The sequence below is a fragment of the Callorhinus ursinus genome, unplaced genomic scaffold, assembly GCF_003265705.2.
Source record: "Callorhinus ursinus isolate GAN/ISIS: 27379988/994484 unplaced genomic scaffold, GSC_fseal_2.0 scaffold16, whole genome shotgun sequence".
NCBI lineage: Eukaryota > Metazoa > Chordata > Mammalia > Carnivora > Otariidae > Callorhinus > Callorhinus ursinus.
Genome location: NW_027397078.1, coordinates 38,191,790 through 38,212,451, shown reverse-complemented (window position 1 = coordinate 38,212,451; position 20,662 = coordinate 38,191,790). Strand labels below are relative to the sequence as shown.

The following is a 20,662-nucleotide window of genomic DNA, read 5'->3' as shown; positions in this document are numbered from 1 at the left end:
CCCCGACATCAGTAGCCTTCTCCATGTGGATTTCTCTGCTGTGCTTCAGGCTCATAGAGCCAACAAACGTATTGGAAAGCTGCATGTGAATACGCACAGGCCCTTCAATCCCATCATATCCAGTTGCACTTAGCATCTTTTTCCTCCTCCAGGATGATGGAGTTCAGGAAAAAGCATCATCATCCTCCCAGTTGCCAAACTCCTAAGCCCCCTTTCTCCCAGCCCTCCCTCTCTGTAAGCTTCAACCCTCGGCTGGGTTGGTTTCAACCATCCCTGGTTCCAACTTACTTTTCTTTTGGGGCGAGCTCATCACTGACGTTAGGGCAAATGATGGACTCTGGCCGATTTGCCAAGGTTTTGCACTAAACCAGGGATTTCCCTGTGGTCCACAGTCTGGGTGGGAGCACCTCTAGCTGAAGGGTCTTTCCTTGGGGACAGTAGTAGGAGTCCACAAGGCAATTCCACACTGTAGCTCATTCAAAATACTATACCTAAGAGGTCTCATCATGTGCCTGTGGAGGGCATCATTCAACACCAATTACAAAACCGAATTTCATGGACATTCAGACAAAGAAGAGTGAAGGGCAGCAGGACCCTGGTCTGCTGTCACTGAAGGACGGTCCTGCCTGGGATGGGGGTGGGGGTGGGGGAATAAAGGGAAACAATCCTCCTGACAGGTCAGCACTTGAAAAGTCTTAAAAGTGCATCTCCAACCACTGGCAGAGAGAAAGCACACACAAAACCGAGAGATTTAAATTTAGAAAGATATGCATCACAAATTCAAATGCAAAAAACGGGTGCCAGGATTGATTCATTATCTCTTCATCTGAAGAATTCAGGAGTCCTATTTCCCAAAAGCAGATGCTGAGTATTTTTATCACTGCACCCCTGTTGGGTATGCAATTTTATTACTGGACCAAAAGTCATGTTATCTATGGAAATACAATAACCTCTGTTAAAATTTCTTAAAACACGAAAAAGAAAGTCTACGGTAGCATTTTTTAAAGCGCATAATATAAATGTCATTTTTGTTTCTGTAAAATCCTTCTGCTGACTCTCTGAAGACTGGGAAATGGTTGAAAGGAATGGTTTTCTTACTTTCGGCCTCTTAACCCAATCTTGCTTCAGGTGAAAATCACAGCCTGTCTTCTGAAATGACCATTTGCAGAACTATAGACTTGGCGTGCAACTTTACTGAGCTTACGCGGTGAAAAAATGAATTTAAATAAGTTAAAATATGTAGAGATTTTCTTTAAGTGTTGTAACCATTTATATGAAATCTTTTACTTATGGAGGTAATATCTGACTCGCATGACTGATATGCCCTATGTAAAATAATGTATGCTGCTTGCAAATTTGGGTGATAAAAATGCTTTCCAATTCGAGTACACAGCCAGGTAGCTACGTATATGGAAATCTACAATCCAATTTTCCCTCTGTAGGTCAATTCCGGCCCTGTCTGAACAGGCGCATGGTCTTCCATTGTCTTGGTTCTTATCGTCATAGGATGGCCTTTAAATTCATGACACCGCCACCTGCAGCACCATCCACAACAATTTTGAGGGAAAAAGTGATATCGCTCATCAAAAGAGTGGCATTTTCTGTAAAATGGAAATACCGGTAGTCTCTCCAAGAGTAGCAGAGAGTACTACATTTGAGAACTTGACTCCACTGACCCCAAGAGGAGCTACATTTTTAGGCCAGTTCTTTAATGAAAGGGTAATAAAAGACTGTGCAGTTGTCTAGAAATATGGCCCAAGCCTCCCAAGAAAATTGTTATTTTGTTGTTAGCCAATGAAGTGCATGTTGGGAAATAACCAGCTCGGGGCTTCGCTAGTGAGCCGGTAAAGCGTTTTCTCTATGAACAAGAGCTAATGCCATCCATTATTAACAGGCACCCCCTAAAACGCCAGGTGTAAGGCAATCAGCTTTCATTTCTTTGCATCGTTAGCATGCAGTCTTTCAACATACCAAAATGCTCTGTACAGACACACAGACACACAAGGTGTGTTTACCTGTGTGCCTAAAAGACTGTCCACATTTCTTTCCATTGCAAGACCAAAAACCTCCTTTCAAGGTCTACATGTGTACAGACTGGCTGTCTCATTGTTCTGTGTGGGGCCTTCCACGGTCTGCTCTTCTGGCTCTGCTTTGGGGCTTTAAAAAGAGTTAATTCATACAAGACACATTACTGGCAGAATGATGGCCTCCAAGGAGGTCTACATCCTAATTCCAGGAATTCTGAGAATATGTTACTTTACATATCAAAGGGGATCTTATAGATGTGAGATGGGGAGGTGATTTTGGATTATCTGGGTGGGTCCAAACTAATGACCTGAGCCCTTAAAAGCACAGAACCCTTCCCGGCCGGGATCAGAGAGATGCAGAGGAGAGAGGAAGTGGAATCGCTGAGGCATGATAAGGTCGTGACTTGCCACTGCTGGCTTTGAAGATGGGAGGGACCAGGGACCGCGCAATGAGAGTGAACTCTAGAAGTGAGAGTCAGCCCCACTTGACAGCCAACAAGGGAATGGGGACCTCAGAGTCCAGTGTGGGAGCGAGGGCTGCCAACAACTTGCTCATGTGAGTCCGGAAGCGAATTCCTCCATTAAGAACTCGGCCCAGCCAACACCTTGATTTTGTGAGCCTCATGTCAACACCCAACGCACAGAACTGTGAGATAATAAACGGGAGATAATAAACGTGTGCTGTTTCAAACTGCCGAGTCTGTGATAATTTTTTACAGCAGCGACAGGCCACTGAGACAGAATTCTCAACATTGCTTACAACATTCCTTGCATTCCCTTAATTCCAAGACACCATCAGTTGTAAATCGGCAAAACATCTAACATGGGAGATTTTCAGGGAAAAGAAATGCCACCACATCCCACTGAAGGTTAAGATGCATCCTGGTTTCTGAAACAAACAGGCAAAACTGTAGATGGGGAAAAAAGATAAATTAAAAATACTTCCTTATCTTTGAATGAAGGAAATACAGTATTCATTGGCGGTCATATTTTGCGAATATCTGAGTTTATATAAAAACATCAGCTCTCCTAATCCCCTTAAAGGCATGTTTCACCATCCACTCAAATGCTGCTCCCCAGAAATTTTCCCCTCTCTGAAAGGCAGACATAATTAAGGAGGCAGTTAATATTGGCTTCCTTCCCTCTGTGTGCACGGTTGTTAAACGCTCAGAGCCCAATAAGGTTTATTACTGCTCAGCTCATTCCATAATAAATTCCTTAAACACAGGAAGAACAGTTGTGACTTAAAACAGAGTTAACACATTCGAAAGAATTTCAAGTCTCTTGAAAGGAATGACCCTTTTGTGATCCGAAGGTGTTCTCCAAGTTATGACTTGTAATCATTTAAGACTGGCACTATACCTTTTTTGTTGGTGTACAAATGCACTGGTTATGTTTCTGGCATGAAATGTAATATATAACTCATTTACTCATTTTAGCAAGAGTTGCCAGGAATGATTTCTTCTTCAAAATCAAACCTTCCACAACTGGAGTTTGAAAGCTCAACTATTACCAGAACCTGGTGAAGATTTATTTTGGTGTGATCTTCTAAGGACTATATAAACTCAACTGAATTCTATACTCTCTATTCACATTTGCCAAACACATAGGTCAAAATTACCAAAAGTAAACAACTACTATAATACCGCAAAAAAAGCCTTCTGAAAATGAGCAATTGGGTTTTTTTGGGGGGGGGGGCGGGAATGATTAGGCAATGGTGGTTGAATTTTTTTCTTTTTCTAAGGTTTCAGTTTTTAAGTAATCTCTACACCCAACACTGGGCTTGAACTCATGACCCCAAGATCAGGAGTCACCTGCTCTACCGAATGAGCCAGCCAGGCGCCCCAATGGTAGCTGAATTATTAAATTTCATACTCCAAACTCACATCTGATGACACAAAATCAGTGCAAGCTTTTGAGCTACTCATTGCATGGATTCCGGCTCATACAGCATGTGTTTGTGGAGGGGGGGTCTAACTGTTTGGTGTGTATACCTTGGATGTACGCGTGGTGGAAATGCGAAGGAAGTGGAGGAGGGGCTTGACCTTCTACCGTAAGCAAAGCTTTGAGTTAGGTATAAGATTCTGCAATATAGTTTTAAGAAAGCACTTCCCGGGGCCCCTGTTGAATAAGGTAAGTTCAGATGCTGCTTCAACACAAGCCTTCTTTTTCAAGAAATGAGATAAAAAGAGAGGTATTGTTTTTTGTTGGTTTCAGAAGGCAGCCGAATCTAAAGTCACCTCATCTATGTCGCATAACTGAATCTGGGTTCTTTAATAGAACGTGGAGTGGCATAGATGGTAGAATTCCAGAAAACGTATGTCCTCATCAATAACGGGCCTGGTCACTCTCAGGCCCTCCTAGAAGAACATCAGGTGGCTTATTTTCCAAAGACTCCAAAGTGTCTTTAAATGTACAGTCCGTTCTTCTCACTCTTCATTGTCCCTCCTCTGAAGGACCAGCTTCTTAACAATACGTATTCTTACCCCTCCCCCGTATCTGTCAGACGAAGGCACCTGAAGACATAAATCTCTGAAAGTGTTAGTTTGGTGTTAGTTTAGCGAGATGTGCCACCACTGTCACCGCATTTGTCACACACAGCTAGCAACTGGGCAGTGTCAAGTCTGGAGCTGGAGAAACATAGATGGATTCAAATCCTTGTTTTGCCAAGTGTCAGCTTGTCTGACCCTCTGAGCATTTCTGAATGCAACCCTCCCAGCCTGGAACACTAAATGACAATGCCAACTTCGCTGAGCAGTTGCGAAATAAGCGGGGATTTCAGATGGACAATTGGCAGGCCTACCCTATGGGCATTAATAACTAATGAATCATGGAAGAAATTACAATTCTGCCCCTGATATACATGGACCACCTATTATATTCCAGGAAATTTGGTAAGAACTGGCCATACCAAGATGGCTGGCTTCCCTGGATGAGCCTCTACGGTTTTTGTTAAGGAAATGTTTTTAGTGTGGCCACAAAATTCTCTGGCGGATTCCCTTTCTACCAAAGAAGGGAGGAGATAACCTGACATCCTTTGGCTCTTACCCTGGAGACACCAAAGACTGTGCCTTTATTTTCTCTTTCCGTTTTGGAAGACTGAAATAGATTTGGGCATCATCATGTCATTCTCATTATTGCTCTACTGTACATAAAGCCAGCCTTTTTACAGACTCGCTTTTTTCTTCTGCTTTTAGAACCCATACAGAAATCTCTGATCCACAGATTTTTATGCCTCTGTCATTTTTTTTCTTGCTTATGTTTTCGGAACAACTTCTAGACAAAATTTTTAATATTTTCTTCTGTCACATTTTTGAGCATTCAAAACTGATATCTTCACATTTCTTCTATTGCTCCTGGTAATCACGTCTTGCCCTCAAGTAGAAAGCTGTTATGAGATGGCTTGTGTTTCTATTTTAAAATACGTACCTTGTTTACTGAATTAAATTTGTCATAGAAAGTGTATCAGCACAAACATTTCAAATCTGTGCTCCTTCTACAGAATTAAGATAATTTCTTCTTGCTTCGTTCATCTGCTGATGACTCAAACTCATCTACTGAAAAATAATGTTTTAATGAGTTCCTTCTCAGTCTCATTTAAGGTATATTAACAATAATGATATGCAAAAGTCAATATTCTTTATTACTTCTAGCAAACTGGATTTCTCAACCCACTTGACAGTTTAAAATTGCCACTGGGAAGAACTTGACTTTCAAGGAGAATTAAAAGGGGTTTACTGTGGTGACTGATTATCAGCATAAGAACCATGCATTTTTCTACTACAGTAGAGGAAATAATTTAATTAGTCTGTTATTGTAAATGTTCTGATTTTAATACATTAACTTGTGGCCCATGGCTGATAGAAAAGAAATTAACACTGACTCTTTTTGACTGTGGAATGAATTGGACTTTCCAGGGCAAGAAAATTAATTATAAATGCTCTCTATTTAAGATTGCCAGATTTTTTTAATGATAAATGATGTAATTATTAGATGTCAAGTATACAAATAGTCGCGCATTGACATTTCAGCTTATTAATTCCAACATTCACCATTGTGTATAACATATTCATCACATTTAATTGCTCACTAAAGGGGAAAAAATCATTGTTCTCATGGTTCTCCCTGTGATTTTGAGGCAGTAAATTTATGAAGACACTGAATGCTAATGCACTAAATTTGTGATGACAGTCCCATGCTTCGTTTGGAGCCAAGACCAAAATAAACAAAAAGAGTGAGCACAGAGTAGACTGAGGTTACAGCAGGGGTGACTAAGTGTTATAGAATTAGAAGTTAGGCAAAATCCGTCTTCAGCACGCTCTCCTCTGTTTCCCCTTCTCTCTGCTACCCATTTTTGGGCGTGTGCGGTGAGCATCCCAGGGCTGTGACGCTTCACCACTGGGATCGCAGGAGCTTCTTCCTTCCCAAGAGATGCCCACCCTCATCAACCAGTGTTCCCATTCTTGGGAGGATGAAGACAATTGTCTAGCTTCAAAAGATTTCCGGGGTCCCCCTCACCCGTGAGAAGAGATACAAGAGTCAAGAACGGTTCCCTTTAATTCAGCAATGCTTTCACATTTGCATTTTACTCGTCCCATCTGTGATGATCAGTTTTACATGTCAACTTAGCTGGGCCACGACTCCCAGTTACTCAGCAAAATGCTAACCAGAGTGTTATACTGAAGGTATGTTGTAGATGTGATTAAAGCCCATAATCAGTTGATGTTAAGCAAGGAAGATTTTCCTGGGTTATCTGGGTGGACCCAGGGCAAACACAAGTGTTCTCATATGAGGGAAGAAGGAGGACCAAAGTCAAAGACAGAGGTGATGGGGAAGCAGAGATTGAAGTGATGCACTGTGATGAGGAAAGAAGGACCAGGAGCTCAGGGATGCAGCTCTAGAAGCTGCAAAAGGCTCTCCCTTAGAACCAGAGGGAGCTAGCCCTACTGACACCTTGGTTTTAGTTCAATGAGACCATTTTGGACTTCCGACCTCCAGGACTGTAAAGTCATACATTTGTGTTCTTTCAAGCCACGAAGGTTGGAAATTTGTTGCAGCAGCTGTAAGAGACTAATACACTCTCCAGTACATTTGAGAAGTTTAGTGTGAAATCCATTATTTATTCAATCTGCACTCTTTTAATGCATACATGGCTTCATATCTTCCTTGCAATAAATCTGTCGCACCTCTGGAGCCACAGTCCCTGGACTGGTAACTGCTGTCATTGACCACAAAAGGCGAGGGTGGGCCTGAAAACACCTCCCTTCAGTCCTAGCTGCACTGTTCCCTGCACAGCCCTGGCACGTTCTCAAAGTCCTCCAGGCAGCCACTTCTATGCATGCAAGGTCAAACCACTGGCCTTCCTCATTAGAGACCTAAATCCTTTCTTTCTCCCTCAGTTTCCATCTGTGGTGGGCGGAAGTGTCAGATGGACGTAGAGACTCCCACTCCTGGTGTAGACACACTATATAATCCCCTCCCTTTGAGCATGGGCATGACCCATGAATATGAAGGATGTCACTCTAATGATTAGGTCTCTAATCAGTTGACTCTGAGTTAATATAAAGAGTTATTATTTGTGCTGTTAGGTCTAACCTACTCAGTTGAGCCCTTCAAAGTGACTGAGTCAGCTCAGTCAAGCTGGCTGACTCTTGATCTTGGGGTTGTAAGTTTGAGCCCCATGTTGGATACAGAGATTACTTAAAAATAATATCTTTTAAAAACTGATTTAAAAAGAAAGTGACAAGATGCAGCAGCAGATACTATCCTCCTCAAAGAAGGAAGCAAAAGCCATGTTGTGAACTGTCCATGGGGGCCATTGCAAGGAACTGTGGGTGGCTTCTAGGACCTGAAAGGGGCCCTGGCAGATGAAAAATAGAGACCTCAAGCACACAGCTGCAAGGAAATCTATTCTGCCAACAACCTTCCAGGCTTAGAAGAGGACCGTGAACATGAGAAAGAACGGCAGCCTGGCCAACACCATGATTTCTACCTGGTAAGACCTGAGCAGAGGACCCTACGAACCCACACCTGGGTTCCCGGCTCACAGAAACTGTGAGATAGCAATTCGTGTTGTAAGCCACTAAGCTTGCAGTCACTGGTGAAGCAGTGATAGAAATGAATAGACCACCCGCAAAAAGCATTCTTCAGTTAGTTATCACTAAGCATGCAAAATTAATTGAAGCTCTATTTTTAATAGCTTGTAATCTCAAGTATGCTATAGAACAGGAGAAAACTTTTCTAAATGAGAAGAAGTCACGGTCTGAGCAGAATGAGTGACTGGAAAAGTTATCTCTCACCAGAATAAACTCCCTGCCAGTCTCCCCACATACATGGATTCTTCTGTGTTCACCTAGAATGCCGGCAGCAAACCCAGGCAGCAAAGAGGTATGCCAAAATTTTGTAACTACTGCTGTCCATCCCACCTTCCCCATCCTGACATTTATCACAGCCTTGGTGGTCTTTGTCACTCAGTGGTCCTTGTACACAATAATGAGTTCACAAATCTTTTGTCCTTTGGGAAAGGTAGGTTCCATCTTCACAGACAGATGTGAAGATCTCTAAAGGCATGGTGCCAGGTGAAGCAGACAGAACTTGGAATGGGAAGAGCTGAGTTACATCCTGGCATCTGATGGCCGTATCTTGCATAGAAAGTATTTTACTGTCTCTGCACCAAATACAATAGTAGTCATAATACATGAGGATATTTGTGAAGCTCGTATGATTCAGTTTATCTAAAATACCTTGCACATGGTTTTTCAACTACTACGTGTTCAATAAATATTTATTCACTTGCTCTGGAAACACAGCACCAAATATGATAGCTCATGATATGATATAATTTATCTGCCGCCCCCTCCCCCCACCTCTTCCAGCATTCAGGTTATTATCAGACCAGAAGGGCATGAGGAAGTCATACGTCTGTGAGCTGCCCAAGGTGTAATAGATCAGACAGCCCATATCCCGCACAGGGTACTGAACCCAACCAAGTGCCGCTTCTACAGTTTGCCTCAAGAGTAGAGTCCAGATTTCCCACGTAGCAAAGGCAGTTTTCTTCACCTCATTAGCGAATCCCACCAAGTGGGACTTCTTGAGAGTGATAGCCAAAGAATGAGTGGAATTCGGAGGCAATAAGGAAGATTGCTCACTCGAAACTGCAAATGCAGAGAGTGGAACTTCCACTTCAGCTGTAAAGTTCCCTCGCTCCACATGCTTGAGAAGAGGCATGTCTACGAAATGCTAATGAAGTCAAGCCCATTCACATGTAAATCTCTAGATTTTCTTCCCCTCAAAATTAAGTTCTTACAAGTGATTTAAAGAGTAATTGGCTTCTAGATACGTTTTCCAGCAAATTATACCAGTCAAAAGCTTGTTTGAAGGGTAATGCCGCCTGTTCAAGCTGCCTTTGGGAGAACTCTAATAGAGAACGGTCTTTCTTTCCTCTCACTGCTTCCATAACTAATTCAGTGCTTCCTTCCAGAAGACAGAGCTGTAAGGGGATTATATGTAACTAGGAATGGTGAAGACACAAAGGGCATTTTTTGCCTTATCCCTCTGAATCATAATCACATTGCACATTTTCTCGATGTTCTTTTTCTTTTTCCTTCTCACTCCAAGTCATACACCAGATGGTAAATCCTAGGAATCATTTCATAGGTTTGGCAAAAATTCTAACAGCAAAATGATTTTGAAAGCTGGATCTGAAGCAAAACATGGAGCAAAGGAGGTATAGATCCAGCGCTTGGGGCAGATAAAACAGTGTTGAATGAAGCAGAGGGAAAGACTTACAGTTCTATAGTATTGTGTCTTGAATGTGTAGGTAGATGAATAGTCTTCAAAGTGGATAGGCAGGAAAACATGATTCGCAGGAAACTATCACGCACTGTGAGTGAGCGTAAGAGAGGACTTGATTGTTTAAGATAAATTCTATCCATGCCCAGACACACTATATCCCAGCTCATTCAGAAGACTGAAAGACATGAGCTATAAAAACCCTATCAGCTCACTCTGAAGGATGATAGAGTAGGTGAAATCCCCGACAGACTTCCGGCAAAGACCCCAGCTTTCAAAAAGGGGATGAAGGACAAATTCAAGAAACTGGGTTTTTTAGCACCACACTGATTCCTGATTAGATTTTAAATAAATAACTCAAGTATGTTATCATGTTCTGGATTACTGTGTCACTACAGAGAAAGATCTTAGCAGAACTATCCATCTATCCAACCACCCTTCACTCCTTCTATTCATTCATTGAGCAAAAGGGCTTGTAGAGTTCCCAGAAAGCCAGCGACCATGACAGGCACACGGGAAAGAAACGGGGCTCCTGTGAAGTCCACGGCCCCAAAGACGCATTCTACTACAGCGGTCGTAATGAGCGCTGTGCAGTGATTATAATACACGTTGTTATAGAAGAACACGCAAGGTATTTATGAGAATCCAGGTAAGGGACAAATCATCCTGAGAACGTCATAGAAGGCTTCCATGAATGTGAGGAGATCTTCGTTCCCTTTAAGATTCTTTAAAGGAACCGACTTCCAAATGGGAGTCAACAATATTTTTTCGCGGCTGGCCAAGCCAGGGCTCGATAATCCCTAGAGTTCATGTGTCTCTGGTAAAAGCTAAATGAGAGAAGTAGCCCAGGACTGGTGCCTATACGAAAAACACAGAGGCTAGGAACAGAGATTCAGTGTAAAGAAATTGATTTTCTTGAGGAAGCCACCAGAATGATGGAAAAGAAGGAATTACAGTAACTTGTATTAAATGACTATGATGTCCTATGTGCTGTGGTAAGCACTTTACATTCACCATCACTTTTAACCCTTACAAGAACCTTTTAAAACATAAACTAATTTATCCCTGTTGTTCAAAGGGAAGCCTATGAATTACCCATGGTTTGTTAATAAGTGGATAAATTAGCGATCAAATCCTGGGCTAACTAAATTTAACACCTGGTATTCTGTATTGCAAATCAAAGGAACAAACAAGAAGTATTTTACTGAAAGGAAAAAAAAGCTCCAACTTTGCAGATCAACATGATTTTACGTTCATTGTGTTCCAAAGTAATGAAGAGTGATTTACACATCCAAACATTTTATCATGTTTATGCAAAACAAAAAATGAATTATATACATTGGGAGGATGATTTCAATCACCCCAGGAACCAATAATGTGGCGTGCAAGAGCAACGTATGCAATTTCAAGCTGCGCCCATGGGAATGTATTGTCTGGCTGGAAGGAGGACAGTGATACTCTGTTCCTGACAAGCCACATCTAGAATACGGTCCAGTTCGGGGAGCCGTTTTGAAGGACTCTGACGAAATGAGCCTTAAAATGGCCGATGAGCCTTAAAATGGCCGACAGCCAGCTGAGCACCCCTGCATGAACCGTTCAAAGGAAGTGTGCAGGTAAATGCTGACTCACATCCAAGGAACAGAAAACCAGGGCGCCGGGGGGGGGCTCCGTTGGTTAACCGCCTGACTCTCAATCTCAGGTCAGGTCTTGATCTCAGGGTCGTGAGTTCAAACCCTACACGGGGCTCCACGCTGGGCGTGGAGCCTACTAAAGCAAAAAACAGAAATAAAACAAAGAACGGCAAACATGATGGTAGAGCAGTGAATGCTAAATGATGCCTTCCAAACGACATTCTCTGAACTAGCTACTCAAAGGGAAGTTTGATTTGGGCTACACATTAACAAAGCAAAATGTAACCCTCCTATTTTGTTGTGCAAACACCACTCAGGTGACTTCCTGTGCAGTGAAGGTAAGTTTTGCTTGAAATACTAGAGGGAATACTACTTCATTGTTTGTTTGGCTTTTTTTTTTTTTTAGATCACAATTCTGTGGCTTATAGAATAACCCGACCTATTTCGATCGTTACTGTCATTTGGGAATTATTATTTTACATACTTGGCAAAAACGAACAATCACAATGTAAAGATAACCCTCTAAAGCCACACTGCATGGCCCCTGAAAAGGTTCTGGATGTTTACAGCAGCCGAGTAAAAGCTCAACACAACCAAAGGGAGCTCCTCAGAGGACAAGGGTAGCCAAAAGAAACAGATGCATATGCAGGACACAGCTTCACACTTCTTGCCCGCCTTAAATTAGTAACATAGAGTAATAAAATGGAATACATTATAAGTTTTGTTCAGAATATGCTGAAACAATGAACTAGTCTATGAATACCCATGTATGTCAATTATTAGTCATTATTAACAGCCCACCATCAAACTAAAAAGAAGATGTGTGTGTGTGTCCTATTCTACTGTGTTTCTCCCTCGCATCTTTATTATAATACTCAGTTGCTTTCACAACTAATTAATGACGTAACACCACTTGGAAACAGAAACTGCAACCTAAATACCAGACACTAGAGTTGATGTGGGGGGACATTTTGCTATGTTCTCAAGCTGTTTATAAAATTTTGATTAGTGGTAAATATTTGATACTTTTCCTTAGATCTACTTTCAAGTTCCAAGTAGTTTCATGTGATCACCTAACTCTTGCTATTCTAATTTTGAAAGAGACTCCACGCCGCAGAGCCTTCAATTTCAAACCTTCTTATTTCAGCAGATGAATGTGATGGGAAAAGCTGTAAAGAGCTGCAGACATTCATGTCGGTGCAATCAACGGCATCATACCGAAGAACTCTGATTCTGAGGGAAAAGAGTGAATTATTTCGTCAAGTGAACGTTTCTTCTTGAAACACAGGAGGCAAAAGTTCCATATATTTGTCTCTCACACTGTTTATGAAGAGCTCTCCTCCTCCCACTTAACCGCCCTCAAAGTCCTAGGAGGTAATCACTTTAAATTCCCTTACTATCTATATGAGAAAATTGTGGTTTGGACATTTAGCGACTTTTATGAAGTCTAACAGCTTTCGGGTTGCCGACCCAGGCCCTGACCATAATGGCCAGGTTCCCTCCACTTGCCCTGCTCTCAGCAACGCTCTCAGTAACGGAAAAGGAATCAGAAGACGTGACTCAACTCTAGTGATTCCCTCCCTTCTTCTCAAAGGGAAACACGGAGATAACACCAAAGTTGATTATGGAGTTTAAACCGTTCTTTATGTGATTTTTCGCTGGAAGTCTAAGTTTTCCTCCCGGACATGAGAAAAGTGTTGGACAGATTAGTCTCTGGACAGGGGGCCTGTGTCTCAAGTGCGTCGTTCCTTCCTCAGCAGGTGGCACAGTGCCTTGTGTGGAACGGGCACGTGGTAACACGCCCGCAGACTGAGTTTGTAGTGTTCCACCTCTACAGGCAGGATGTGTTAGTGACTACATTGCTACACAGACAAACCAAACAGCTATGTAGTGCGTTTAGCCTAACGAGCCATCGGTGGAAGGAGAAAGAATCAAACGGATTGTTTTTATCAAATTACCAAGCTGACTTCTCATTTTGGGGAAGCAGCCTGTCTGTTCAATGCAAGCATATCCCCCCACCGCCCTGACCAAGGAAGGACACAGACATGAGCCCCTGGTCTGAAGACAAGGACCTACCCAACAGCTAGCCCAGTTGTAGTGCTTGGGGCCAGAAGACAACAATCTGTCCTTGTCTAGACGTTTTGATAGGGTAATACAAATACAAAATGGCAATATTCATCCCCAATCCTTAAAATCATCACTGGAAATTGAGATGAATCTAGCAACATAAAATTCAGGCCTACATTCACCAAATTTAGGGCACAAAACCTCACAGAATTACGGAGAAAGTCCACCCAATCAATGGAATTCAGAGCTAAGAATTCAGCCACTAAGTGGCATAATTGCTGTAATTAGTCAAATGCTGTAATTACAGTAAACACATCATAAGCTGCTACTGAAGCATCTAATTGCGGAGCATAATGGTGTTATTATGATTTCTGATGATATAATATGATTTGGATATATAATAAATGCCCATAACAATATTAAGACATTTTTCATTTGTGAATTTTCTTAGTACTTGATTTGGCTTTCTTAAACTTTCTAAGTTTAAATCTCAGTCCTAGAGGAAATCAAGGTATTTTTTTTTTTTCAGGGAAAGGAAAAGTGAATATTATCCAACACAATACCTCGGTGAGAAGGTAGAGAGAAAGAGAGAAAGAATTTGAAGTGGAGTGTAAGGTTGGTCATGAGGATAACCCCAAATGGAAATTAATGGCTGCAATGCAAGAAAACACCTGCACAAGTGCGATGATTATTTCACAGATATTCCTGTTTTCAGCAACTTAAATTTTTACCTTAAGTTTGGCACTAAACTGTCCACAAAAATGAAAACATCATGCTGTCAGCACCAAGTCTGTTGTAACGTTCCTTGGAGAAGACAAGGTTCTGAAAGGCATTTCACACGGGTTATGTATGTGTCCAGATTCTGTACCGTCTTAACAGTAGACTGGTTAACTACGACTTGTCTCGAATTCTTTTTAGATGTAGGTTTTATATAACTGAAAATGTTTTTCTCTCATCGAATTTGAGAATTGGATGAATTATTTGAGGGTAAAGAGATGCATAGTTCAGAGGTTCTTGAAATCATTTCATGGAAGGCACTGTGTCTATCAGTGGAAGTGTATTCTTCTTGGAAAGGGGTTCTCCTCAGGATCTTCAGTGGATTTGTGAAGCAGAAAGGTTTCCCTGGGGAAATTACGCCATCGATTTCCACATGGGCTGGAATCTTCTCTACAAATGTCCATCAGATGCTTACTCCTACTTTAGCATCACGCTTTGTAGTAAGGAGGCTCTAATCTTTCAAAGCGACTGTCCCATTATCCAGAAAACAGTCTAATTATTTCAAATGTATTCCCACGTATTGACCATAATTCTTCCTCGTCGTAAATTCTGCCCGGTTGTCTTCGTTCTTCTGAAGCCCTCTGAAGTATCTGAATACAACCTCAACCACACGTAGCATTCCTTCTCTACTATCTCTGTCACCTGTGATCCCTCCTGGTTCCTTCTCTGGTGGGTAGCCAATCCATCAGGACTCCGTGGGACACAGTGATCCAGACCAGGGGTGGGCAAACATTTTCTGAATAGGGACGGACAGTAGTATTTTTTGCTTTGCAAGCCATCCGGTCTTTATCACAACGACTCAACTCTGCTGTTGCTGCACAAAAGCAGACACACACAATGCGTCAGTGAATGAGGAAGTGTGTGCCCGAGTTAAACCTTCTCTTAGAAAACAGGGGACAGGCTGGATTTGATGTGTGTGGTTTGCTGATCGCGGCTAGATGAACCTGACACAGCAAAGAGCCCTAGGAAACTGTGACTACTCTTCTCTGCCGACTAAGCGTCTGCTATTCCAGTTTAACTATTCTAATAAAACAATGAAGCATACTACTGACTTGTATTAAAGATACAGTTAAAAAAGCTCTGCTACACAAGCACCATCTAAAAGAACTCTCTGTGCTAATGGAAAATTCTCTGTGCTGTCCAGTATGGTAGCCACTAGCCACACGTGGCTATTAAGCACTTAAACTCTGCCTGATGCATCTTAAGGACAGAATTTTTAACTTAATTTAATTCTAATTAATTTACATTTAAATTTAACTAGGCTTTGAGTGGTTACCACATTGGACAGCATAGCCCTAGACACTGTTTTCTTGAGTAGACCGGTCTTCAACAGTACTCCTTTACGGCACTGTACCTAACATTTTATTAAATTTACACATGAAAGAGTCTACTATCACTGAGGCAAATAGGCAGCTTTAAGCATCATACAAGTTCAATAAATATTAATGATGATCAGCAAATTGAATCATTACAGATAATGAAATAGCATGACAAAATAGGAGACGTAATTAGCATTAGTTTTGCTTTTATTGACAAAGACTTTCCACGGAACTGGGAGCCATGATCACATAATGGTATAGGCTTTCATAATTTTAAATTATTTTAATGGATTTCACACTTTTGATATTTATCTGAAGCTAATTCAAGCTTTTCCTACTTGACATTCCCCTGCCATGAATATTGATGGATTTTACTGTACAGTGAATTTCCAAGTGTCTTTGTTTGTCTTGTTCCCTGAAGATTCACATTTTAGCACGCAATTGTTTATTGTTTCATTTCATTCAAACTCTGGAAAAAGTGGAAAAGATGGTTTTATCCTAAGGCTCACTGTGCTCACCAAGCAGAATACTAAACAACAAAGGAATTAAGAACATCATCCTGCTGTAAAGTAAACAAGTTCATGAATTGAGAACCCAATTATTATTCAAAACACATTGTCTTTATTGCAATCCCTTCACTTATTTATTCAACAAAAACTGCTCTTAACACTGCAGATACAAGAACGAACCCAAACAAATGTGGATTCTGCCATCAGGGAGCTGACATCCCATGCAGATGACAGACGTTAATCAGAGAACCTCAAAAACAAAGCATCTTTTTACAAGTTCTGTGCTCTGAAAATTCCGTAACATGCTGAGGGCCTCTGACCAAGGGGCCTGGCCTTGCCCGGGAAGAAGCGACATCTGGGGTGAACAAGAACAAAGCCTCCCAGGCAGACAGTCAGCAGATACAGAGCTGGGTGAGGGAGCGCAGGAGGTCTACAGTGGGGCGGAGAGTAAGGTAAGGTGAGGCAGGGGACTGCACAGGATTGGACCTGAGCATTACTGCTAGTCTTCCTGTCCCTAGAGCAAGAGCAGTTGGGGGGGGGGGTCAGTGGTAAGAATGTTAAGGGGCAGAAGGGGGGCACAGGATGTAGCAGAACTCACACTGCTACGGGGACACAGGCTGGAGAGCCAAACGCAAATGGTGAATCCAGAAAGGATGGCGTCTTGCACTAGAGCGGACATGGACAGAGGTGAGTATACCTGAGACTTACAGAGAAGATACAACGGGCAGGAAGGAATGCCAGTGAGTGCCGGGGGCGATGGGCAGAGAGTAAGGATGCCCCCAGGTCTCTGGCGGAAGGAACTGTGTCATGGAGCCTCCATTCTCTGTGAGAAGGGCCTCCATGTTCTCAAGAGGAGTGCTCCAGAGAACTGGCAGCAGAGAGTGAAGCTGGTGCTGGAGAGGCAAGTGTTTATTGTTATGGAGCAATCTTTCCAGAACAATTCAGACTGCCAAACTGAGGAAGAGCTTCTTTTTGTCCAGGGGTGTGTCTGTGTGTGTGTGTGTGTGTGTGTGTGCGCGCACGCGCACGTGCGTGCTGAACATAAACTAGGATGCATAGTAAATCCCCAAGGCTCACATTCTCCACCCTTGGGGAGTCCGTTCCCTGTGCTAACTGACGGCACACATCTTTGCCTGGGCCTCTCTCTGAGCGGCCACCCTGTCCTTGGCTCCCCCTGCTAGAGAAGGGCTGCAGGAATAGTTGCTTCCAGCCATGCCTCCGGGCGGGCAGCCAGCGCTCACCACACTGCCACCCACACACAAGCGAGGCACCCACGGACTTCGGAATCTCTGTTGCCTGGGAATAAAAAAGGGCAAACAACTGCATTCTGCAGGTTCCAAGTTTTTTGCTTGTTCAGGCAGGGTATTCCCAATCACTCCCTCATCCTGGGCCAAGTCAGTGTGATTTCACTATTGTCATGAGTTTCCCAGGGCTGCCGTCATGCAAGACCACAAGCTAGGCAGCTGAGAGCAACAGAAGTGTACAGTTCTGAGGGCTCCAGGTCCAAGACGCAGGCGTCAGTGGGCCTTGCTCCATCTGAAGACTCTAAGGAAGAGTCCTGCCTTGCTTCTTCCTCGTTTCCAGAGGGAGCTCGATCCTTGACATTCCTGGACTCGCAGCTGCTGGGATCTGAGCCTTTCTTGTCACCTGGCATCCTCCCCATGCGTCTCTGTATCCAAAATTCCCTCTCCAATTAAGCATACCAGTCACTAGGTTAGGGCACACCCAAAAGACTTCGTCTTAACATGACGGTATCTGCAAAAGCCCTGTTTCTAAATAAGGTCACATGCATGGATACGGGAGGTTTAGGACTTCAGCCTATCTCTTCTGGGAGACACAATCCCACCCATAACGCCACGCATGAAGGTTTCCTAACTGAAGTATTTGTGGCTATTTCTTCTCCACTGTCTTCCCTTATTTAGTCCTGGTATTAAAGAAAGTAAAGAAGAGAAGAGAAAAAGAAAAAGAAAAACAGGGACACATAGTCAGCTTAATTCTGGCTGTCTCTAATACTCGGCCCACGATTTTATTGGCATTTATTGGATTGTAACAATTATTTGATTATGTGTCTGTTCCAACCCCTGACTTGAACTTGAGATCTTTTAAGACATAGGTTAATAAATAAGACCCATGTGCCACTTATTAAATAAGACATATAAGACTCTAACTTAGTGCTTGATGCCTGTCACATAGAGGGACCTTGATAAATGTTTGTCAAGTCAAAGGAGGAGAGAGAGGAGGATAGAAGCAGGGAAGGGAGGTAGAGGGATTTTCTGGTTTCACAATCAGTCTTTGCTCTTAACCAGATTAACTTGCCTCCCCCTTAACCTTTCCTAATTGCCTCCATTAATTTCCCTCTGTAGCCTGGCAAGGCTTGAAACTCATTATCAGACATTACTGATAAGCCATGAAGGGAGTGATAAAGAAGAATGCTTTAGATATTAATCTGTCTCAAATCTGCAGATAAGACAGATTAACTCTGAGGGACTCTTCCAGACCAGCGATTCTGCCGATCGCTAATAAAGACTGCTGTGGCGGGGATTCTCTATGCTGTTTCTGCGTTCAGGAGCTCTGCTCCATTCAGAACTGTGGAGTTAGGTGTCACCCCAAGAGTGCTGTAATTCAGTATCTGTTACTCAAATATCTTTTCTCAAACATGTCTTCACCTGTGCAAAGGGCTCTGTTTGAACACCTTCCATCACCAGTTCACTTGCTGTATTAGTTACCTACTGATGCATCACAAGAGGACCACACACTTAGCAGTTTGATAACACAACACACAAGTTATACTCTCACAGTTTCTGTGGGTCACAAAGTGTAGTCACACTCCTCCTGGCTCCTCTTTTCAGAGTTTCTCATGAGGCTACAGTCAAGGAGTACACAGGGCGGGGGACTCATCTGAGGCTCGAATGCGGAAGGATCTGCTTCTAAGCTCACATGGTTGTTGGCAGAATTCAGCTCCCAGGAGGGAGGTCCAAGTCCTACGTAATGCAATCCCAGAAGTGATTTCCCATCAACCTTGCCATGTTCTGTTAGTTAAATGCAAGTCACAGGTCTCACCCAGACTCACAGACAGGTAGGTAATTCCATCACCAGGGCTCTCCTGAGCCTCTATTTACTACACTTGCCAACCAAGGCTAGATTTCTCATGAAAACTTGAATGGAACAGGCTTTTATGGATATAACGTTGCAAGGATGTACATGGCAGATGTCCTGTGAACACAAGGCATCATCGTTGATCAATGATTAACTTAACTCAGATTAAAGTTACGCTTTCTCCATTTGTTTGTTCAACAAATTCTCTAGTAAGCATGTATTAGTTCAATATTTTCTTCCTACCATGAAAGAAAGCAGGTTTGCAAAACTTAAACTAAAAATAGAGACTTCCATTTCCAGAAAGTATTCTTGGTACAAAACATCTATATATTCTAGATAAACATGTTTACCAGTGACGTTGGAATAATTGCTACACTGACAATAAAGTGAGGGCAAGAGCTAGAGGCCAGAAATGATGGGAACACAGGATCTGAGAGACAGGAGCGAAGCTGCAGCCAGAGTTCACTGGGAGCTAGTACTCCAGGCTGGCCTGGAAACCCTGTCCTCAGCACCGCAGAGGTGGGGCCAAGCTGGATGGCAAATTGGCTCTGACATTCCTGCATAGACCAGGAACCTCAGGGGGAAAACAGTGGGAGAACATATCCTCTAGGGAGGGTGACAGCTATGTGCGTCTGATCTGGCTTTCGAGGGAATGAGGAAAACCAGATAATTGTCTCCAAAAATTCCTAAAACATTCTTATGTTTTTGTCTTCACTGACAGGCTTTCAGACTTGAAGACGCAGTATGGGTGAAGCCTAAAAAACCCCAAGCCAAAATTTTAATCAAGTGTCCTGTGTTTCTAATTCTCTACCTGCACTGTACAAGTACATGCAGAAAATCCTTGCACACCATTTTCTGATAATTCTTGGGTGTTGTGTGCATGTCTGTTAAATGATAACCTTTGCATAAAGATGGGAATTCTATATATTGATCTTATTTTTGGCAACCTTTGAAAATATCTTATTCATTCTGATATTTTCTTAGATTCTTTAGTGCTTTCAATGAGACAATCATATCATTTGCAAATAATGGCAGTTTTACTTTTGTGCTGGCCAGGACTGCTAGTATAGTGTGGCATAGAAATTACTTCAGGCTTCTTTTTTCGTTTTCCTTCAAGATGTGGAAGGAGGATTCCTTGAGTGTAGCTTTTGCTATAGTATTTTTGAAGCTATTAATCAGCTTAAGGATATTATTATATCCTTAAGGATATCCTATTATATCCCTACGTCTTCAGAGATTTTATTTTAAAATCATAGATTAGTATTGATTATTTCCTGCATTTACTGACAAAACTATATGGCTTTCCTCCATAAATCTGTTAATGAAGTAGCTTAGATGAATAGATACTCTTACCTTGAATATAAGAATGATACCATAAGCATTAATGGTTACAAATCTGCCCACATCAAAATAGCAGGCACAACAATTGTACAGATGGCTTTCTC

At 42.3% G+C, this 20,662-nt stretch overlaps 1 long non-coding RNA gene across 1 annotated transcript; it reads left to right on the top strand.

The window, feature by feature from the left end:
* Window positions 1-16,487: 16,487 nt before the first annotated feature.
* LOC141374330 (uncharacterized) lies at window positions 16,488-20,127 on the top strand. The gene is made up of 3 exons (XR_012381108.1): window positions 16,488-16,573; window positions 16,738-16,808; window positions 19,939-20,127. It is a non-coding gene; the product is annotated as an uncharacterized lncRNA (long non-coding RNA).
* The last annotated feature ends 535 nt before the right edge of the window (window positions 20,128-20,662 follow it).